Genomic DNA, 17169 nt, shown 5'->3' with positions numbered 1-17169 from the left:
TACTAGGGACCTCCACCTAGTGCTTGTAAGGACCGGTTTCTTAAGTGCTGATCCAACCATACCTACTGTCCCTTGTAGCCTAATAAATGTTTTCACCACCACCACCATGTCACGTAGATAACATTATCAGTTTTTTTTCTCTAATTTGCCTCCCGACCAGGCATATTTCACATTCAAATATTTCTTACATCTATTTCTTGTAAATTTGTGAACGATATAATAGCTAACCACATTTTTCGCTTCATATAAAATGTTTCCTTTATCCGCACCAGAACGACCTCAGTAAGAACGAACTCAAAATTTCACAATGGCAATCAATGCGAAACTGCGGATTGATGCAATCACTGTAGATTCAGCTAAAACTTTTGATAAAGCGCTAACACACAATAAACTGATTTTTAAACTGCAGAGAAAATGAATTGATTCGACTACGAAAAATAGAAAAGTCCTCTTGTCGAAACATTGGCTCAAGCAACCTGAGGTTTTCCCCTCCCTTGTTCATTTTGGGTTCGCCAAGGACCATCTACCACACCCTCTCTCTACCATCGAGCCTATTTATCAAAGCATAACAAGGTAGTCAGAATGGAACCCACCCTTACCCAAACACGCCCATACTTCACTATACTTATTTACAAGAAATAATTATTGTATTGTAATGTATTGTATAGCATTGTATTGTCTTGTCTTGTCTTGATGGCCATCTTTTCGGATCACTTGCGGTGCTTTCAAAAGTCCCATATGGTTCTGTACTAGGGCCGCTATTGGTGCGTTCTGGGTTTATGGGGATTGAACATCCCAAAGCGACTCAGGCTATGATGGACGCCGAAGTGGAGGGCTCCGGAAATTTCAACCACCTGGGGTTCTTTAGCGTGCACTGACATCGCACAGCACACGGGACTCTGAAATTTCGCCTCCATCGAAATTCGGCCGCCGCGGCCGGGATCGAACCCGCATCTTTCAGGTGAGCAGCCGAGTGCCATGACCACTGAGCCACCGCGGCGGGGCCATCATAAAATTCCTACAGATTACAGTGTTTGCTTTCGGATTTAACAACGCCCTATAGAAGCATAGACTGTTGCACAGTCCGAGTAATGCAGTTTGTCTCTCGGAAAGTCACACAACGTTCTTGTTGTCGAGCAAGATATTAATACTGGAAATAAAAATATTCTCGAGTGGCACATCTCTATGCTATGTGCAATATAATCCTGGCAGTGATTACAGTCAACGGCGCATTGCTGTACACTTGAGGAACATACACTTGCCTCATTCTCATTGGGCAACACACGTAAGCATAATATCCAGCTGCACTTATTGTTCATTGCTGTCCTTCATTACCCACTTCCTGATCAAGTTGACGGCGTTTAGCACTAATTAGTTAAGAGCGCATATTTCGATCAGTACTAAGGGCTGATAATTTTACCTCAGTCTGTATTGACAATAGCCCATATTCAGTTATTGAAGAAATGATTTTGGAAGATCACGAGATGCTACATTTTTAGTGTCGCTTTCACTTTGCACAATAGATAATTGCAGGTAGCGAATGCCAACTTAGATGCTAACTTAGTCATTCATAAAGCTACGGCTCACAATCCACTGCATAGAAATCCAACCTTGTCTGCGGGTCGCTGCAGTCCAATGAACACCCTCCCATATAATAGATGTAAAAACACTTAATCTGAATTTAATTCTACTATAGTTTTACTATAGTGCTGCAAACCGCCTCAAGTCAGCAATGACAGCCTATACCTTGGTGATCGAAAAAATGTATTCTTCGAGTGAAATGTTATTTCAGCATCCGCCTCGCAGGCGAGAGATGCGGGGTTTGATGCCCAGTGCCGCCGGGTACCCAGAGGTGATACAATGGGTACAAGCTTTCCCCTGCCTGGTGCTCGGCTTCTTTAGATGAAGTGCTCGAGTAATAGGCCTTTGACCCCACCTTAAGTAGAAGAAAATACCTTATGCCATGGCGCTCTTTGGCCATAGATGCCCTTGCGCCACGAAAATTCATCATCATCATCTTCTTGTGAAGTTAATCGTAAGGCAATTACTTTGTTGCAGTATGCTTTAATAACGTAACCCTTTTGCAGTTGTTGTCCTTAAAAGTGTTTTTGTTTATGGCGTGTACTTGTCTGGAGCGGCTAGCGCTCCGGTCAGGTGATGGTGCCAGGTTCGATCCTCGGAATAGAACGAATTTTTATTCAACTGCGAAGTTTTTGTCAAATCTGTATCAGTAGTTTCTCCTTTACAACGGTTCTAATTGCGCACAGCACTTTCTTCTGCTGTCGAGTTTGCCCTCAGTGTTTCAGGTTGCTTGTTTCGAGAGTACGTAGTCAGCTATAAATTGAGGACGGCCGATGGCGATGACGGGCATTCTGAACTTCGCTAACTATCACGCACACTTGCTGCCATCGCTGTCGCCGATTTGCTTCCCGTTTGCGGGCACAGGTGGGCCCTATAAACAGTCGGAGTTCTGCGTCAGCCCCACCGTCTGCCATCTACGGCCTTGCCTGTTGTCCTTACCACCGAGCAATATGTCAGTCGTAGGACGTTCGATACTCCAAATGACCGTCGGGGACTCCAGCGCGCGTGTGGTGAACAAATTGCCCGAACACATTATCACCTCGCTTACACATGCATAGAACTTGACTTCGGTCTCATTCAAAGAAGCTATCATGCAGTGAACTACTGCGTTGCAACCTCTTCAATGATCGCAACCTTTTCTACCACCCTTCTATATTTACTCCCCTATAACCTCCCCTACGCAGAGCAGCATGTCAGCGAATATTCACGCCGGATAAAATCTCTGTTTTTCATTAAAAAACTCTCACTCTCTCCCCCGGAAGCAATAAGCGGGCGGCCTTGCAGCCCCCACCGCTGACAGCTACGAGTAGCTAGGGGTCTTATTTTATCCCGGTTCGGTTCCGAGCACCGACATAAACGATAAGCGGGTCAGCCACCTTTTGCGCCCTGCGCCACAGCAGCAGTTGCTTCCCGGCCGCCCAATCCGTGTCCCGTGATTTGATCTGTTCTTTTCCCTCTGATTTCTTTTTATTTCATCATCGACACTTTTCATATGTTTTGTTTCTGCTCTTTTGAGCCCCAGCTGCGACGCGCTTTCCAGCAACGTCCTGCGCTACGTCCTACATAGCAGGCACTCGCAGCAAAACGTCCCCGCAGACGACATCGTCGCTAAGACAGGATTATTTTTGCAAAGGTAATATACTTTCGTTGAATACTTGCTAACGCATTTTTATCTGCAACAGCATCATTGTGAATCCTGAGTCATGCCATTGTTCAATGCTTCGACACTGTGTAGACCATTTGGAACTGCTTAACACACGCATAAACGTTAATACACGGGACGCCGGCCGCCAAGGCGAGTATCAGAGAGAGTTTAATGGATAAAGGAGAGGTCAGGCAAGGATCACCAACTCGTGTTTAGCAAGCGAGCTCTTTAACCACTGAGCAAGCGCATCGGTTGTTTCATCAATGCTGATGCTTCATGAAGTTTTCCTCTTTTTTTTTTTTCGACATGTCACAGCGGTAGCACTCGGCACTTTTCTCATAACTGAGGTGGAACGTCGCTCTTTTTGTAACGCAATGTTGCTCGGTAAGAACGTCTTTTAGAAATGGGCGTGATGACCTTTGGCTGCGCTTGACCATTGCTTATGTATTTTTGTAAGCTGCCTTCTTTTGCTTTTTTTTTTCTAAACGCTCCGCTGTTTCACTGCCTTATGCGTAGTTCGTTTCCACATTCGTGATTTTTTGTGCTGATGACCATCTTGGTTGTTTTGATTCTCTTTCGGATAACTTTGCAGCTCACTTATTTCAGACATCCGTCCGCATCTGTTATACGGTTTTGCTTTTAAAGTGATAGTTTTAGCGCTCCAGTCCAGCGGAAAAGACGGCGTCAGCGTTATGGCCAGAGGCTGACGTCACTCATGTCGAAAACCTCATGTCACTGGTGGATGGATGAAATGAAAGAGAATTTAAAATAGGACTACTAATGTGAAATAAAGGTCGGTACATGTCTGAAACGTATTAACATTATCAAGTTACTTATTTTACATAAAGAAAATTCCATAAATTTCAGTCAGGATTGTAACCCACGAACCATGGGACGCCAGGCAGGAGCGCTACAGACTAAACCATGCACGATTGTTTTTTTTTTTCTTTATTGCCTGTATCGAGAGTCTACCATAGGCCGAAAAAAAAGATTATGTTCTGCACTCCATTCTCAAATATCAGCAGCGGACATGCGTTTCGCTCAGAACTCCGGGAACCGCTTCAAGGAAAGCAACGGCTCCACCAAACCGATAACTCCATCTCCAAAGGATAGCTTTTTGAACACTGCACGCAGCCTCAACGCATTATCTTCGAAGTAATCACGGACAGACTGCGCATCTTCATAGCAGTGTCTTGCAGCCATCCTGCTTCGCCAAATACAGTGCACGCCAATACAGAAGAATTGATAAACATCCGGCTCACCGTCCAGGAATCGTATATAAAACGGCGTCAAGTGTTTCTTTATTGTCCGCTGGAGCATGTCCCAATAAGAGCAGCGCATCCCGGCAGTCAATAAGTACGCACGCATGAGCTTAGGTACCAGCGGAGTTTTGTATGTATCCGGTGTGGTCTTTAAAGAGGTACTTTACGAGTGCATACTAATTAGTATACGTGTATTAAGAGAAACTTTAATTACGGAGACAGTAATGAAGAGTGTGCCAAAGAAAATAGGTTTTTGAGGAGGGGAATGGAGCAGCAATTTTCTAACATCTCGCTGAACACCCGAACCGCGCGGTAAGAGAAAGAAGCAACGTTGGAGTGAAACAAGAAAGAGAGAATTACACGCCGTAGTGGAAGGAAAAAATTAAAAATTGATTTTGAGGAAAGCAAACGAAGCCGTAACTGCCCCTCATATCTCGGTGGACACCCGAGCTGCGCCGTAAGGGAAGGGATAAAGGAGGGAGTGAAAGAAGCCGGGAAGAAAGAGGTGCCGTAGTGGAGGTCTCCGGAATAATTTCGACTACCTGGGGATCTTTAAGGTGCACTGACACGGCACAGCACAGGGATGCCTTTTGCGTTTCCATCGAAACGTGGCTGCCGCCGTTGGGTTCGAACCCGGGTACTCCGGCTCAGTAGACAAACGCCTTCACCACTGAGTCAGCGCGGCGGGAACACTAATTTTCAATTTTTCACTCTGTGGCGAGAAACTATCCAAAATGAACCGAGCTAAGAAGCGAAGTCCGGTCAGTCGGACGTCAGGATCGTGATTCAAAGAAAGAATGTTAATGTCTGAACACGACGAAGATGGGCAAGCTTTGGCCAGCGGAAGGTATCTGGTTTTCTCACAGCCGTCACTGCCGCTTCGGCGCACGCAGTAGCTGCAGCGCTAACCCACCTTCCACATTTCCTTTTGGCATCTTTTTTTTCTTTCCACCCCATCTTGAGCGGCAGTAATTGTGGCACATTTCATCCCAGTCGACAGGTCGTCCGCTCTCTTCTTCTTTGCACAGCCATTCTGTCGTAGGCTACAACAACAACAACAACACTTTGTCCGGGGAACAGATCGAACTAAGAAGCAAGGAAAGAGCTTGATTGCTTTGGTTTATGAGTGTTTAACGTCCCAAAGCGACTCAGGCCATGAGAAACGCCGTAGTGAAGAGCTCCGGAAATTTCGACCACCTGGGGTTCTTTAACGTGCACTGACATCGCACAGAACGCGGGTCTCTAGAATTTCGTCTCCATCGAAATTCGACTGCCTCGGCCAGGATCAAACCCGCGTCTTTCGGGTCTGCAGCCGAGCACCATAACCACTGAGCCACCGCGGCGGCAGGAAAGAGCTTGAAGACGCTGCATCTCGTGCACTGGAGGATGTTCTGACGTGGCGCTGAGACAACGCCACGCGGGGAAAAGCGGGCTCCGCCAGCTTGCCACCATTCACGCGGCCTTCTACCGTCCCGCTGACACCGAACCGCAGGCCCCAGCAGCGGTGGCGACTTGACGCAGACAGAACGTCCGCCTCCAGAGCTCTGGTCTTCCGACGCACCTGCTGACCAGGCCGACCATACGCCGAGAACAAAGTGATGAGATATTTTCTTGACCTTTTTTTTTGTGTGCACTAGGGATATTCGCTTCCAAGTAACTTAGTATTGACATTCATTATTACAGCGCAAAGACGGCACAGAACAAGAAGGGGACGTCTTTGCGCTGTAATAATGAATGTAGGTAACCAACTCGCCCAAAATGTTGTATTATGGAACTTAGTATTGAATTGAGTGAGTACACGCAAATAGCATTTCTGTTTCGAACGCGGAGCAGAATTTTCTTTTTTTTTTTGTAATATGATTTGTGTAGCGTACGAGGGCTTGCGTGGTTTCGCTGAGCGCTTGAAATAACCAGCCTGCTCCCTTTGTATCTCTTAGTTTTTAAGCATGAAATGCTTCCAGCTCCCGTTGTCGGCAGTGCGGTGACTTCACGCCGAGACCGAGAGTAAATATCCGGGCACTGAATTCCACTCATCCGGGAACTGAAACGAGAGCATCCGGGCACCGTACGAGATTTAACGAGACTCTCTAAGCCCTCCTACAGGACCGGCATAGAAGCGCCGGTAGCTTCGCGCCGAACGGGTGGTGGCGTTCCTCCCTTCCTGTACGGTGCGGTTCGGGTGTCCACCGAGATGAGAGAATTACTGCGCCATTTCCTTTCCTCAAAAAGCCTAGCGTTCAAAGGGCAAGGCATCACGCCGAACGGGTGGTGGCGTGCCTCCCTTCCTGTACTGTGCGGTTCGGGTATCCACCGAGATGACAGAGAATTACTGCGTAATTTCCCTTCCTCAAAAAGCGTCGCGTTCAAAGGGCAAGGCATTGCGCCGAACGGGTGGTGGCGTTCCGTGGACTGCCTGGCAGCGCTACAACACGCTGTCGCGTTCCACTCCTAAAGGCGAAGCTTAAGCTTCATTAATTAGCAGTTAATTAGTATTTAGTCAATAATCAGTAATTAGTCACTAATTAGTAATTTGTCATTACTTCGTCACCCATTATGTGTGACGTAATCAAGTGGTGACGTCACCAGTGTCACATAGGCAAAGTGGTGCGGAAAACGATTTCGCCTCTGCGCACTTCAGACAGTTTCAAACGCGCTGCCTATTCATTCTTGCCAGGCCTGCGCCCCGTCGTGTCCGCGTACGCTTCGTGTTATGCCCGTAAACATTTCATGCTTACTCTACTCTCGGTTACGGGAGAGGCAGAGATTTTTAGAGCGCAGCTCTTTGGCGTCCGTTCCTGGGTTTCGCGTCGTCGTCGGCGTCGGCCTCGTAACCAGCTCCGCCCCCAATGTCACGCTTTTCAATTGGTCGAAATGCTCGTGACGTCACAGTGCGCGAATTTCAAATAGGGCCAATTGTACTTTGGCTAGTAACCATGCAACCAATCAAAGGGATCGCATAGTGATGCTGCAACTAAGTTGGACTGAGTTTAGTTAATTGCTTAATTAATCAATTAGCCTAATTAATATAGAGGAGAATGAAGAGGTCAGAAGAAAAGAAAAGAAAGACGCGCGCCGCAGCGACAACAGCGTCCGCGGAAGGAGACGCTGCTGAAAAAAAACATAAGTACGAAGCCGCGTTCCCTCCACCACCACGCACTTCCCCACTCAGTAAGACGTTGCTCGTTTCATATACGTTGTGTCGAACATCCTAGACAGTTCCAACAATTGACAGGTTAATGACAGAACACGATGGATAGAAATACAATAATATAAATATGAAATAGACTAATTAACCTTTCTAGATAGACCGCATAAATCAATAAAACCGAGAACGAAATTGGTCGAGTTGGGGAATCGAACCAGGGTCTCCGGAGTGCGATACGAGCACGCTAGCCACTCCGTAATGCCAGCTGAATGGTTTGGAATGAACAAAGGCGCGTCTAGCTAATACGGCGTCTTCGTTCACTCCCATCTTCCCCCTTTCCCTTACGGCGAGGTGCAGGTGTCCACCCAGATATGCGAGAGAGATACATTTCCTTTCCTCAAAAAATAAATTTATCGTCCAGCAAGGCGTACAGCCGAATTGGCGATGGCGTTCTGTGGACTCCCTGGCAGCGTTGCAAGACGCTGTCGCGTTCCACTCTTACAGGCGAAGCTTAACATGTTAACCACACATCAGTAACACACGCAGACAGCCAATGGACGCGTCATTCGCTGGCAGCACTTGATTCATCATTCACAACCACATTCTTAACGTACGCTCCCTTGCCGCACATGCCAAGGACGTACACCACGATCACATTCTGCGCCATTCCTCTGTACTTTGCTTTGCTGAAACCTGGATGGATCCCGAAGAGCCTCTCGAAATCATAGATTTCCTATACTGCTGTGGTGCTCGCAGAGACCACAACAGAGCGGCGGGAGTCGCTATCTACTTGCGCACAGGTCTCTCTGCAATACCAGTCGAAATGTTTGGCACGTCACATGAAGTTGGCGAACTGTGCGCCGCAAAGTTGCCCAACGGCTTGCTGGTAGTAGCTGCCTACTTCGCCCCTACCGCACTCACGAAAGACGTCGTGCACTTCCTGCAACTCGCATTAACCGTCCATCGATCCACACCGATATTAGTAGGGGACTTTAATGTTGACATAAAGACAAACAGCAATTTCCTAACACTTATGCGGGAGAACATCCCGTTCCTCTCGCTCGTAACGCGTCCCACGGCTGTGACAACCTCGCGAGGCACTTGTATAGATCTCGTCTTTGAGAATCAAGCATTGGTGTACCAAGTCGAACATATATCAGTCTATTTCTCCGACCACAAAGCTTCCTTCATGACTGTCAAGAACTGTTAGTGGAGTCTTTGTTAAAGGAATACGTGTGAAAAATAAAAAAAAAATTCTGTGATAGCGCATACATGTGTTGCTCGATTTCTTTGCCTCAATCTATCGAAAAGGTGAAACAGCTTATTTGCTGCGCTCAAATTTCGCCTTAGGAAGTAACGTAATCGTCTGTAATTTTTTGTGCTCTGTTTTGTATCGCGTGTAGTAACTCTGTCCGTACAACGTTGGCTTACTTTCAGAGCGCAGCTCTTCGGCGCCCGTTTCTGCCTTTCGCGGCGTCGCCGTCGCTGTCACCGTTGTCCGATGTAACCAGCGGTGGACACCTTCGTCGCGCATTAAGCTAGCTGCGAAACCAATGGAACGGGAGATTGGAAAAGTAACGAAAGGCGCGTAACTGCCCCTTTGAACAGTGGACCCCTAAATCATGCGCAACTCATCGAAAGAGCCCGGACAGCAGCCTACGCCAATGGGGTTCCGGACTGAGAGCTCCAACCACGGCTACAACCTCCTAAACCATTTCATTAAAATATTTTCACCACCTAAATCATGCTTTAAGCTACCTGGCGGTAGTGACAGATGTGTGCTGCATGCGTTGGCCTTGACAACGTGTACGGGGGGTGATGAGAGAGAGACGTGGGCTGCAGGCATTGACAACGTTGTGCCAGAAACGCGGCGCTGAAGTCATAGGCCTTCGGCGTTCATTGTTTTCGTTGGCGTTAACAACGTTTTACACTCCGATCATTTTAAGGAAAGTAAGTGCGCATAACTGGCTCCTTGGGTCAATTTGACAACGTTGTGCCAGAAACGCGGCGCTGAAGCCTTCGGCGTTCATTGTTTTCGTTGGCGTCGGCAACGTTTTACACTCCGATCATTTTAAGGAAAGTAAGTGCGCATAACTGGCTCCTTGGGTCAATTTGACAACGTTGTGCCAGAAACGCGGCGCTGAAGCCATAGAACGTCGGCGTTCATTGTGTTCATTGGCATTTGCTTTTGCACTCCGATTATTTCAAGGAAAGGAAGTGCGCATAACTGGCTCCTTGGGTCAGCGAGCGCCTGAATCGCGCTTATAAGTACGTTGGCTGATAAAGGGATGTGGGCTGCGTGCGTTAGCGCTGAAAACGTGTGAGCGAACAGTTTATCAAAAAATTACCGACGATTACGTTACTTCCTATTGCGAAATTTGAGCGCAGCAAAAACCTGTTTCACCTTTTCGATAGATTGAGGCAAAGAAATCGAGCAACACATGTATGCGCTATCACAGAGTTTTTTTTTTATTTTTCACACGTATTCCTTTAACAAAGATTCCACTAACAGTTCTTGACAGTCATGAAGGAAGCTTTGTGGTCGGAGAAATAGACTGATATATGTTCGACTTGGTACACCAATGCTTGATTCTCAAAGACGAGATCTATACAAGTGCCTCGCGAGGTTGTCACAGCCGTGGGACGCGTTACGAGCGAGAGGAACGGGATGTTCTCCCGCATAAGTGTTAGGAAATTGCTGTTTGTCTTTATGTCAACATTAAAGTCCCCCACTACTAACATCGGTGTGGATCGATGGACGGTTAATGCGAGTTTCAGGAAGTGCACGACGTCTTTCGTGAGTGCGGTAGGGGCGAAGTAGGCAGCTACTACCAGCAAGCCGTTGGGCAACTTTGCGGCGCACAGTTCGCCAAGTTCATGTGACGTGCCAAACATTTCGACTGGTATTGCAGAGAGACCTGTGCGCAAGTAGATAGCGACTCCCGCCGCTCTGTTGTGGTCTCTGCGAGCACCAGAGCAGTATAGGAAATCTATGATTTCGAGAGGCTCTTCGGGATCCATCCAGGTTTCAGCAAAGCAAAGTACAGAGGAATGGCGCAGAATGTGATCGTGGTGTACGTCCTTGGCATGTGCGGCAAGGGAGTGTACGTTAAGAATGTGGTTGTGAATGATGAATCAAGTGCTGCCAGCGAATGACGCGTCCATTGGCTGTCTGCGTGTGTTACTGATGTGTGGTTAACATGTTAAGCTTCGCCTGTAAGAGGAGACGCGCCTCAGCAGTCGGGAAGAGCGGACGTGTCTCACGTCGGCTCCGCCGAATTTTATGATCCTTTCCCGAAGCATTTGCCGAAGCGCTGCGACACCATCTGGCTACACTTCCAGAACAACGAGGAGACCACCCACCCTTGTTCAGGTGGGACCGTTTTCTCAAATCCTTCGAGAATTTGAAGACCAAGCGGATCGCGCGAGTTGCTAAGCCTAACAGTTAGGCCACGACTCAGCTGCCCGCCGCGGCTCCGCGGGCAAATTCTGCCGCAAACCATGACGACCCTGATGGGATACGACCCGGAGGGGATGCAGATTGTCACCATGCCGCAGGCGAAAACCCCAGTTTTCGACAAGGTTACGGAGGCGATTATCCAACGCAAGATAGAAGAGTGGGAACGCGCATCAGCCCGTGACAACCACTCGGCACGGCAAAAAGGTCGAACGCCAGATGGACGCGTCACCGCGGCAGGGGATACGCCGCTGCAGCAGACGCCCCGCACGCAAGTCAAGCGTTGGAAGCCTCCTCCGCAGCCGCGTCTGGACAAGCAAGATGCAGTGATCATAATCAAACCTAAAGGAACGCTGGATCTCAGCAAATTCAGGGGAAGCAACGCGGTCGGAAACGCCTTGCACATTGCTGCTGGCGTCGACAAGGGCTCAGCCGAGCTCAGCGTTTGGCCCATATGGGAACAGAACATCATCGTCGTCGGGGTGCGAGACGCCCAAATAATCAGAAAGATCCTGGCAATTCACGAAATTCAGCTTGGGGACAAGGCACAGGCAGTGTACTCCTACCTCCGCCCCTCCGACGACACTTGCAAAGGAGTAATACAAGTGGACCCGAGCGTTTCCAACGAAGACATCACGAACGCGCTTCGCTCCCCGGACGCACCAGTGGTGAGCGTGAGAAAATTAGGTTCCTCCAACGTGGCGGCCATCACGTTTGAAGGAAGAAAGGTTCCGTTTCACGTCTTCTACTATGGTGAAGCGGTTCCAGTACGCCTATACAAGAAAACAACGCCAGCCTGCGCACTGTGCGGGAAACTTGGACACCGGGCGGATGTTTGCCCTTGCCCTTCGAAGTCAAGATGTCCGCAGTGCGGTCAGCAAGATGTTCCAGAATCCCACGACTGCCAACCCAAGTGCGCGGTCTGCGAAGGTCCACATCCCATGGGGTCGAATCAGTGCAAGTACAAGTACCGAACATCACAAAAAACCAAGCCCAAGACAGGAGAATTCAACCACCGGTCAAGATCCAGGCTTCGGAACCGGTCCGGCAGCAGAGGTCCATCGAGCAGCGGGGACCGACTGACCCACCAGGACCAGTCCAGCAACAACTCAGCACCACCCGGCTCACGCTCTTCAAGCAATGGACCTGGGACTACCGATAATGTGTCGCACAACAACGGCAGTCGTCCAGCCGAGAAGACAACAGGACCCCATAACAAGGAGCAGCGCAACGGCAGCAAGGTGAGCTGGGCAGATGTAGCTGCCTCCTCCCCCGAAGCGTTGGCTTACAAACGACTTAAAGCAGAGATTGAACAACTAAAATCAGAAAATAGCACATTGAAACAGCAGTTAGTCATCGCAGTCAATCCAAACAACACATTACCTCCATCGACGCAACAGGCATGTCCGATGGAAGAAGATAGGGCAGAGCTACACCCTCCGTCTCCACACCAGTTAGATGCTAGCACCCCCGAGAGGCAAGCAACTACACCAGACGCACCCCACCAGGCACCAACTCCGCAGGCACCACCATCGCAGGCACTAAAGCAGCAATATACAGAGCACCCCCAAACCCAGGAACGCATCACTCGCTTAGAAAAAACAATTCAAGACCTCATTGAAAATAAATTACAAATTATGATCGAGACGACAATCAAAAGTATGTTCGAATCAGTTATTAAACCCATGATGGAAAACCTCGAACCAGTTTTAATAAGGATGCAATCGCAGGAGATCAGAATTGACCGCAAACTTCAGGAATTATCAGATGGTTCTCACAACAGAGGCACAAAGCTGCAGGGTAAAATGGGAACTCGTCGTCTGCCAAGCACTCAGCCAGATCTACAACCTGAGGGCGCACCACATGATGAGGCACAAGTTTCTAGTGTTCAGCATGGCTCCACAACGTAGACATAAACTTACTATCCTACAGTGGAACTGCAGGGGACTAAAACGGAAGAGGGAAACATTACAGCAATACATAGACTGTCATCCCGATACGCCGCAAATAATAGCCCTGCAAGAAGTGAATATGGAGGCTAAGATCAGAGGATACTCAACACATCAAACAAATCCCTCGACATGCATCTTGGTCCACAAATCATGCACGGCAATAACTGTAGACCTTAATCTAGACAGCGACATTGAATATACCTTCATAAAAATACTGCCACAGCACAGAAACAGCAAGGGCACCTATATACTCAATATATATAGTCGCCCCAAACAGCACCGCGTAGCCTTCGACGTGATCTTTCTTAAAGCCCTAAGAGAAGCCCAAAAAGCTCCCCTAGCTATAGTTGGCGACTTTAATGCTTCTAGCCCCCTATGGGGATACCCCAGGGAAGACACGACAGGCAGAAAACTAGCATCCGCCATCGCTGACATGGCCCTGACCCTACTCACGGACCCGCAGCACCCGACGCGAGTCGGCACCAGCGTAACGCGGGATACTTCTCCCGACCTCACGCTCGTCCGCAATGCCCGCAACTATGAGTGGCTCAATACAGGAGAGACCCTAGGCAGCGATCACTACGTGCTGCAGACCATCTTCGAAAGCAACAAGCACAGCAAACCACGAGGGCAAGCCAGAATTACAGACTGGGAGACATTCAGAAAGGACACCAAACTAACCACATCCGAACAAATAACCAGCTACGAAGATTGGGCGGCTTCCATTCTCGACCTTAAAGAAAAGCTCACAAAGTCTCTTGCCACCACGGAGGACCACCCAGCTGTTGACAACCACCTCCTACACCTTTGGGAAGCAAGACGTAGTCTTATAAAACGGTGGAAAAAACAAAGACACAATCGGAAACTAAGACTTCGAATAGCCAAGCTTACTATTCAAGCAGACCAATACGCATGGGACCTCGCTCGCACCAATTGGCTAACGAAGTGCGAATCCCTCAAAGGCCGCCTAGACACCAAGGCTACATGGAACCTTCTGCGATGCCTAATTGACCCTCCGAAAGCGAAGAGTGAACAACACAGAAATTTGCATCGAGCCCTACACAGCTTTCAAGGCACGGATCATGAACTCGTGGATGAACTCTCGCGTCGCTATATCTGCACCGCGCGAGACCCACAACCCTACAATAAGGAGTACCGTGGGGAACCGAACGAAGACCTAGACAGAGATTTCACTTCAGAGGAAATCATTGCAGCACTAGCAGATATGCGCCGAGGCACAGCCCCGGGACAAGACAAAATTACTGTCGGACTTCTGGCCAACCTCGGCACGGAGGCTCTGCAGCAACTCACGGATTACATAAACGAATGTTGGCGTACCGGCACCATTCCACAAGCATGGAAAACAGCCAATGTACACTTTATTCCCAAACCCGGCAAGAAAATCAGCATTGAAAACCTGCGCCCCATATCCCTCACGTCGTGTGCAGGCAAACTCATGGAAAAGGCAGTCCACACCCGTCTCTCCAATTATCTTGAGGACAATGAGCTACTGCCACACACGATGTTTGGATTTCGGGCACACTTGTCCACCCATGATGTGCTTCTGCAAATCAAACGTGAAGTCATTGATCCCGCACGCACAAACAGTAACCGAGCGCTTCTAACACTTGACCTCAAGGGAGCGTTTGACAATGTCAAACACTCCACAATCCTCAACAACCTCCACAGCATGAACTGCGGACAGCGAGCCTACTCGTACATCTGCGATTTCCTTACGGACAGAACCGTCAACATCAGCACCGGCTCAAAACACACAACGCAAGTGAAGATGGGCACGAGAGGCACTCCGCAAGGGGCAGTACTATCCCCACTTCTCTTCAACATTGCACTCCTAAATCTCCCACCTTTTCTCAATCAGGTACAGGGCATACGCCACGCCCTGTACGCTGATGATATAACCATCTGGACAACCACGGGAAGTATGGGAATGATTGAAGAACAACTACAAACCGCGGCGACAACAGTTCAAAATTATGCCCGGGCGTGTGGACTAACGTGCTCACCCGAAAAATCCGAACTGCTAGTCTTCCGTCAACGCAAGAATCAAGACACCATCAATATCCGCGTAGACAACTCACCCATCAAGGAAGTTCAGACCATGAAGATACTGGGTCTGTACATAAATAACAACGGCAACAACCTTCTTGCCCTCCAGAAACTACGGCTCGTGAGCGAGCAAGTCGCCAGGATGATCGCCAGGATAACGACGCGCAAATCGGGGATGCGAGAAGACGATACTCTGCGACTGGTGCAGGCTTTCGTTGTAAGCCGCGTCGTCTACGTAGCGCCCTACCTCCGCCTTAAGAAGCGTGACATCAAAAACCTCGACATCATAATCAGAACTGCCTACAAGAAGGCCCTGGGACTCCCTCTTGCGACATCGACGGACCGGCTCTTGCGACTGGGTGTGCACAACACGATCGATGAGCTGATAGAGGCACACCTTACGGCGCAGGTGGTACGGCTCTCCACAACTCGAACTGGCCGACAAGTCCTGAGTGATTTAAACATCAATTGCCCCCGACAGCTAGACACCAAAACCGACATCTCAGCCTCATGGAGAGGACAACTCAAGGCAGCTCCACTACCCAGGAATATGCACCCTGATTTTCACCAGTCAAGACGACAAGCACGAGCCGAAGCCATGAAAAGACACTACGGCGGGCGCGAGGGCGTGTTCTATGTCGATGCTGCGGGTCCCGAGCAGGGAATGACGGCCGTCGCGGTAGTGCACCAAAATACAACAGTCGACGGACTAGTACTGGCTAGCCAGGACATACTGGCTGCGGAAGAAGTGGCGATTGCTCTAGCTGCAACACACACTAGCTCAATATACATTCTCACAGATTCACAGACAGCGTATCGCAATTACCTCAGGGGCAGGGTCGCACCGCTAGCAGCTAAAATCCTGCAAGATAGCTACATCCGTGGCTACCAACCCACACACAAACACTTAATATGGGTACCAGGTCACCAGGGCATCCCAGGGAACGAGAGCGCACATGCCTCAGCCCGAGCATTTCTCCCCCGGGCACCCAGTGCGGATGCCGTGGAACCTCCTACCCCACTACGAACTTACAATGACATACTTCAGCACTTAAGATTATCCCGTCGGATCTACCCTCCGCCGGCTAAGACACTAGATAAAGGGGAGGAACAACACCTCCGAAAGCTACAGACCAACACTTACAACAACCCACGAAGACTGCATGCCATAGACCCGGAGTCATTTGACTCACAATGCAAATTCTGCGGGGAGAAGGCGGACCTGTACCATATGGTATGGGCCTGCCAACGAAATCAGGCGATCACTGTTAATAACCAGCCAACGCAGGAGGGGTGGGAGGCAGCTCTGTCCAGCTCGGACGGAAAGAGTCAAAAGCAACTCATCGAAAGAGCCCGGACAGCAGCCTACGCCAATGGGGTTCCGGACTGAGAGCTCCAACCACGGCTACAACCTCCTAAACCATTTCATTAAAATATTTTCACCACCATCGCCTGTAAGAGTTGAACGCGACAGCGTCTTGCAACGCTGCCAGGGAGTCCACAGAACGCCATCGCCAATTCGGCTGTACGCCTTGCTGGACGGTAAATTTATTTTTTGAGGAAAGGAAATGTATCTCTCTCGCATATCTGGGTGGACACCTGCACCTCGCCGTAAGGGAAAGGGGGAAGATGGGAGTGAACGAAGACGCCGTATTAGCTAGACGCGCCTTTGTTCATTCCAAACCATTCAGCTGGCATTACGGAGTGGCTAGCGTGCTCGTATCGCACTCCGGAGACCCTGGTTCGATTCCCCAACTCGACCAATTTCGTTCTCGGTTTTATAGATTTATGCGGTCTAACTAGAAAGGTTAATTAGGCTATTTCATATTTACATTATTGCATTTCTATCCATCGTGTTCTGTCATTAACCTGCCAATTGTTGGAACTGTCTAGGATGTTCGACACAACGTATATGAAACGAGCAACGTCTTACTGAGTGGGGAAGTGCGTGGTGGTGGAGGGAACGCGGCTTCGTACTTATGTTTTTTTTCAGCAGCGTCTCCTTCCGCGGACGCCGTTGTCGCTGCGGCGCGCGTCTTTCTTTTCTTTTCTTCTGACCT

The 17169-nt window shown here is 49.1% G+C and overlaps 1 protein-coding gene across 1 annotated transcript in view; it reads left to right on the top strand.

Annotated features, from left to right (window-relative positions):
- LOC149359337 (3-dehydrosphinganine reductase-like) overlaps positions 1–17169 on the top strand; it is a 58092-nt gene that overhangs the window by 20278 nt on the left and 20645 nt on the right. The window lies entirely within an intron of this gene.

This window comes from Amblyomma mixtum, chromosome 2 (assembly GCF_055824585.1).
Source record: "Amblyomma mixtum isolate Tamu chromosome 2, ASM5582458v1, whole genome shotgun sequence".
Lineage (NCBI taxonomy): Eukaryota > Metazoa > Arthropoda > Arachnida > Ixodida > Ixodidae > Amblyomma > Amblyomma mixtum.
Note: the sequence above shows the minus strand (reverse complement) of the source record. Positions and strands in the feature narration are given on the sequence as shown.